Genomic DNA, 6,837 nt, shown 5'->3' with positions numbered 1-6,837 from the left:
TTTTTATCAGATTTAATAATGCTTAGTAGGTACTTGTAATATAATATATTTCTGTAGTCGCCAAATTACATTTCTGTTTCATTTTCAACAGCAATTTGGACATACAGCACGGATTATATACACGTTCGATAAAATACACATTATTATATATGATGGAAAGGTACGATATAAGCTCCATGTGGAATTTATGTTCTTAAATCTATTTAATCTGTAAATCATGTTCTTATTACTATACGGACCCAAAGATATCATCACTGGCGTCGGTCGGTTACTACAGAGGTAATATATTTTTTTTTATATTGTACCTTTATATAATACAAAAAATATATAAAGTACGGCTCATTCCAAAATCGGCCATATCCTCAGCCCGGATGCCATATGTTATATTATATTCTGTGAAAGTAAACGACCCGAAGATAATTGTCTGTTCTGCAGTCGTGTATTGTATACTATTTTACCCACTTTAAGAATATAAGTCTGTACGATGAAAATACGAAATCGTATTTACGATCTGCAAGGCGTCGGCGTCGCCGGGTATCTTCACATGGTATATTATATTATATATACAATACAATATGTAGACCTTTGGAAAACATACACTTTCCACCCTCTACCACGCCGCCAGCCAGAGGTAAAATTTGACAGTGAGAGACCCTCGTCATGGCGTTATGTAAACAATATGTTTATTGTACCGTATCCTATGTGATATAATATTATACGAATACAGGGACTTATCTTCGACGCCGGTACGTATGCCCATATAATATATATTATATTATAACTTACTGTTCAAACCGTCACGTCGATTTATATTGTCGTGAAACGACAAAACTGGCAAGAAACCAAGAGAATTTCACAATATAATTTTTGTGTGGCGGTTAGGGAGTGGTTTCAGGGTCAGGTAACCTCGATTAATTTTCAATAGCTGAACTCGCATATACGTACTGAAACCAAGTCTTAAAACACAGTATATATAAAATATATTTCGTAATATACATCGTCCAACCAAATATCAAGTGATAACAGTTCAGTGTTTTTGCTCATTTCTGATTATTGTCGTTCGTCGTGTGCCTTGGACCTTCTACTTGGTGCGTTTTTCCTGGATTTTCATCTCGGTGCCGTCCTCGCTGGTGCGTGTTTTCCTGCTCTGGTTCGACCTACATTTGAAGTTTTTCTGGATTTCACTGTGGAGTACCGTGACTCGTGAGTACAGCCTGCACTTGCTTATCTCCACTAATACCGTTTAGCGATTATCGCTACTAACTTCATACTAGTAGGTGTGTATGTTTGGTTGCCTACAAGGGCCCCTATCGTAAATACTGCACTTCGCCTGTTCGGTCTGTTGCTTCACCATCTTCTGTCTCTTAAGCTGCCTACCCTTCAACCCGTCTCCTGACATATTGTTATTTTTTGCTTCACAATGAGTAACCGCACTAGTACTAAGATCGCTGATAACTCCAATGCGTCATCTTCCCGTCCAAATACACGCCTTCAAGCCTCCAAGCCTACTTCTTTCGCCGTCTCGAGCCCTACCAAATCTACTAATGCTGACATAATGTGCGCGCTTACTGATTTTCGCGCTGAGTTCTTATCCACTAGTAAGGCCCAATCAGATGCTTCTTCGTCCCAATTTAGGGAATTGAAAGGCGAACTTGGGCGGCTGGTATCTCAAATTGCTGCTCTGAAGTCAGAAAACTCTCTATTACGGAACGAGGTTGATATTCTTAAACGAAAAATCGCTACTATTGAATCATCTGGACCATCATCTTCACCCTCCGAGTTCATCCCTCAAGTATTACAGGAAACTCTTGAGCGGGAAAAATGTGGTTTCAACGTATTGGCTTATGGAGTACCGGAATCATCTTCTACCACCACCTCTGAGCGTATCTCTGATGACAATGCGTCTTTTTTTAGTGTGTTTGCGTCTTTGGGCTCTACTCCTCCTACTTCTTTAAAATGTATCAGGCTTGGTAAACCAAAGATCGGTGCTTCTCGCCCTCTAAAAATTATCTTTGATAGTAAAGATAAGGCTTCAAGTTTACTAGGTGCATATAATGACCTGAAACAGAATGGCAGTAACTTTCCCACTGGGTTCCATTTAGTCCGAGACAAAACTCCCCTTCAACGCCAGCAGCTTAGAGAGTGTCACGCTGAGCTTGATCGTAGAACTGAAAGTGGAGAAAAAGACTTAAGTATCCGGTTCTTCAATGGACTACCTAAGGTCATCTCTGTTAAGTCAAAAAACGTGGATACCCGTCAACATCATCCTCCATACCACCAGAAAGCGTCCGCTTAACTGGTTACTACCAAAATTGCCGCGGTTTACGTACGAAGCTCTTCACGATGGCCTGCAACGCTGTAAATTTAGATTATTCTTTTATTGTTTTAACCGAATCTTGGTTGCATCCAAATGTTCATACCAGTGAACTTGGTCTGTATAATTACAATATTTTTAGGTTTGATAGATGCTTAAGTACCAGTAATTGTGCAAGAGGTGGAGGGGTCTTGATTGGTGTCAAAAAAAATATAGCTTCCATTTTAATTACTACCCCAATTATAAATGTTGAACATATTTTTGTACAGTTTACAATAAGTTCTTTTAAATACGTTATTGGTGGTGTCTACTTCCCTCCCAACTCCCCGCTTGACTGTTATGAGCAATATATCTCATCAGTTGAGCAAGTGCTACAGCAATACCCCGACCACACTTACATCTTTGCTGGTGACTTCAACCTACCCGATACCTCTTGGTCTAATGACAGTAGTGGCCTTTGGTTCTCATCCACCTCTAACCTGCGTGTACCCTGTATCCCTGAATCCTTTGCCTACTTTGGATTTTTTCAAAAAAAACTGTTTGTTAAACACTCATGGTTCTCTTCTTGACCTCATATTTTGTAGTTCCAACGAGGTTACTGTTATAGCGTGTTCTGAGCCTTTAATTCCGCCTGACCCTTATCACCCTCCACTACTTATTCATTGCCCTGGCAGTACCAATTTACCCCCCTTTAAAAATCCTCACTCGTATCATAACTTCCGTAAAGCCAATTATCCTAATATCATCAAGTTCATGTCCTCATTTGACTGGACCTCAACTTTCGCTAACCATTGTGTCGACTCTGCCGTAAATATTTTCATGGACGCTTTACACTCCTCAATACTTCAGTTTGTCCCCCTTGTACATTTTACTAATTCTGCTTTTCCAGTGTGGGCCTCTAGAGAGCTAAAGCAGCTTGTTCGACTTAAAAATAATGCACATGCATTATTTAAATCAACTTTTGATCCACTGGACTATATTACTTTCTCTCAGCTTCGGGCTAAATGCAAGCGTGAATCTAGGAAATGCTACCGTAATTTTATTAAAAGTACTGAATACTCTCTAGTCAGTAGACCCAAAAAGTTTTGGGACTTCGTTCGGAAAAATCGTTCTACCAGTGCAATTCCTAATGTACTCCGACTAAACAACCATTCAAGTACAAACGAACAAGAAACTGTTGATTTATTTGCTCTACACTTTAGCTCGGTTTACCCCTCGGCTCGCGTTAGTACTGACTTAGAGTCACTTAATATTCCTCTCTTTGATCTTCCTAACACTGCCGATTTTTCTGCCGAAAACGTGCTGCTTAAATTAACCGCCCTCCGAGGTATAACATCAGTTGGGCCTGATGGTATCCAAGGAGATTTTATTTATCAGCTAAGACAAGTAATCTTCTTTCCGCTCTGGTTATTATTTCGTCAATCATTACATGAAGGTGTTTTTTCCAGCAATTTGGAAAATAAGCCATATAACCCCTATTCTTAAATCTGGTGATATTTCTGACGTGACGAACTACCGGCCTATTTCTATCCTTTCTCACTTGTCCAAAACATTTGAATCTTTAGTCTTAGACAGTATAATGCCTTCTCTAAACCCAGTTCTGATAGATGAGCAGCATGGTTTCCACCCAGGGCGCTCTACTGAAACTTGTAATGTAACTTTTACTAAGTACATCTATGACGCCTTCAAAAGCGGGTCCCAGGTAGACGTTATATACACAGACTTTACAAAAGCGTTTGACTCTGTAAATCATGAAATATTGGTATCTGTTCTAGAGGCTCTTGGTTTTGGTCACCCTTTCCTTGGCTGGACACGATCTTATTTATTTGGCAGACCACAATGGGTTAAGCTATACGGAACAAAGTCTCAGATATTTACCGCAAGCTCTGGTGTCCCACAAGGTGGACACTTATCTCCTATCCTGTTCTCATTATTCATAAACAGTGTCTCTAATATCCCTCATCATTGTAAGCTTCTATGTTTTGCCGACGATATAAAATTATTTCTCAGAGTTGATTCGTTGATTGACTGCACTCACTTGCAAGAGGATTTGGACCGCTTTGTTGTGTGGGGCAACGCTATTGGTTTATCCCTTAATGTCAATAAATGTAAGTCCATGTCCTTCGCTAGGTGCCGTTCCCTTCGTCAATTCTCCTACTCTATTATGGGCTCCGTCCTCAATTCCGTTGATACTGTTACTTCTGATCTTGGCTTCATAATAGTTCCCTCACTCTCTCCTGCAGCCCACATTGACCACATAACATGCAAAGCGTTTAGGACGTTAGGTTTCATTAAAAGAATTGCTAGTGAGTTTGAATTATCTAGATCCCTGAAGGCACTCTATTGTGCGTTGGTTAGGTCCACCCTCGAATACGGTTCTGTGGTCTGGAATCCCCAATCGCTGGTCCACTCTCAATCTATTGAACGTGTACAACGTAAATTTCTCAGCTTTGCTGGGTTTAAGCTTAATATCTACCATCCTCCACATGATTATGGCCCGGTATCGCGTAGGTTGAATCTACCTTCGCTAGCAGATCGCCGCTCTGCTCGCGACTCACTCTTCCTCAAAAACCTAATTTGTGGGAAAATCGATTCACCCTCTCTTCTTCAGCATATTCATTTCAGGGTCCCTGCACGCCATACTCGTAACGTTGCCCCTTTCGCTATACCAACATTAAGCGCCAACTATCTGTCTAACGAACCCCTTACTCGTTGTATGAGACAAGCGAATCTTGACCCCTCTTTCTCTTATCTACTCTAGCTTATTTGTAATTTCTGTTGTAATTGTACATTGCTGTAAGGTTGTTATCATTTGTAATCTTAATAATGTAAATATTATCTATGTTTCTGTATTTAAACTGGGCTTCCGCCCATCTTATTAATAAATAAATAAATAAATAAATAAATAATATTGTACGTCTTCTCATGAAAGTGGCATAGATTAATTTAATTAATATTGCTATTTATATTATTTCCAATTCTCTATCATTCTCGAATGATCTGTACTTCGTTGGGACGTTTCTTCTTAAGAGCAATTGTTGTTATAAGTTCCCCCATACCAATAATATACCATATGCTGCCATAAAACATTTTTGGGGGCCAACACGGCCGTCATAAATTGAATAATATTACCTAACCTAACTCATCGTAAAATTATTGTAGTGATAATTGAATGTATTTTTTCTTAATGTTATCAGGCACTGTATTTACTATTAATACCTAGATATTGACGTTTGGTAATATATTATAATATATTACCAAAGTATACTTTAAACGATATCAAATTTTGACTCTAAAAAATATCGTGTCTAGATCTTAAGTTCAAAAAATCGGCAAAAAAAAAAATTACCCTTACATTTTTTTTGTTGAAATATACAAATTTAGAAAAAACCATTTATTAACTATACTTAACTGAGTTACAACATCATAGGAAATAGGAATGATAAGTTTTTACAACTTTTAGTTGATGTCTTTACGGATAAAAAAAAAGTTAATTATGCTACCACTATAAGATGTTTTCTACTATTCAACAGTTCAACATAGTAGAATGCATATTTCATAGTACATATACTTAGTACCCGAATTAGTTGTATTTTGAATACACAATTTTTTAGTGACAATGTTAAATATAATAAATTATTGTCTCAAATTCTTAATATAAATTTAACAATGTAACAGTAGTAATATTGATTAATTTTAAATAAATAATTAGATTTAATCTTTCCAAACATCAATAACGTCATAGAACGCCGCTTAGTTTAAAATTATACATTAGGTACTCACTACAGTACCAATGTCCAAGGAACTTTATAGGTAACTATAAGTAAGAATAGGTATTTAAACTATTATTATTATTTATTATGTAGGTACCTACCTACCTATTGGCTATTATGTACTATATACTACCTATATAATTTATTTACATGATAGTCCTGGGGCCCACCCCTTCCCCTTATGGCCCTGATTATTAGAGCTAGTAATATAATATAGGTATTCATATTTTATATTAAATATATATATTAGATATAGGTATAGGTACGACATTTACTAATTAAATATATATAGATATGGTATATACATTTTAAGAGTTTTTTGTTTTATTCGGACTTATTTTATATCTACCTATACCTATTAAATAAATAATAATTAATATCAGTCGTTAGCCGAATTGTATTCAGTGTGTGTTTTATTTTATTTTATAAGTACTAATAGTAATTTATTAGAATATGTTAATATTGTTATAATATTTTCGATACAAGAATTAAAACAGATGATAACAATTATTATAATATATAATAATATATTATGTACCTACAAAAAGTAAAACATGAGGTAAGTGTGAATCTATAATATTTTTTAATCACAGCTACAGTATAGCGTAGGTATAGGTTACCCTACCCTATCCTACCTACATATATCTTATACATTGACTACGAATAATGACATACTATAATATATTATGCGATACTATGTCATAGTATACTATTTAAATTTATTTTGTATAGGTGAAGAATTATAATATA

The sequence above is a fragment of the Acyrthosiphon pisum genome, chromosome A1 (assembly GCF_005508785.2).
Source record: "Acyrthosiphon pisum isolate AL4f chromosome A1, pea_aphid_22Mar2018_4r6ur, whole genome shotgun sequence".
NCBI lineage: Eukaryota > Metazoa > Arthropoda > Insecta > Hemiptera > Aphididae > Acyrthosiphon > Acyrthosiphon pisum.
The sequence above is the reverse complement of the archived record's forward strand: the minus strand, read 5'-3'. Positions refer to the sequence as shown.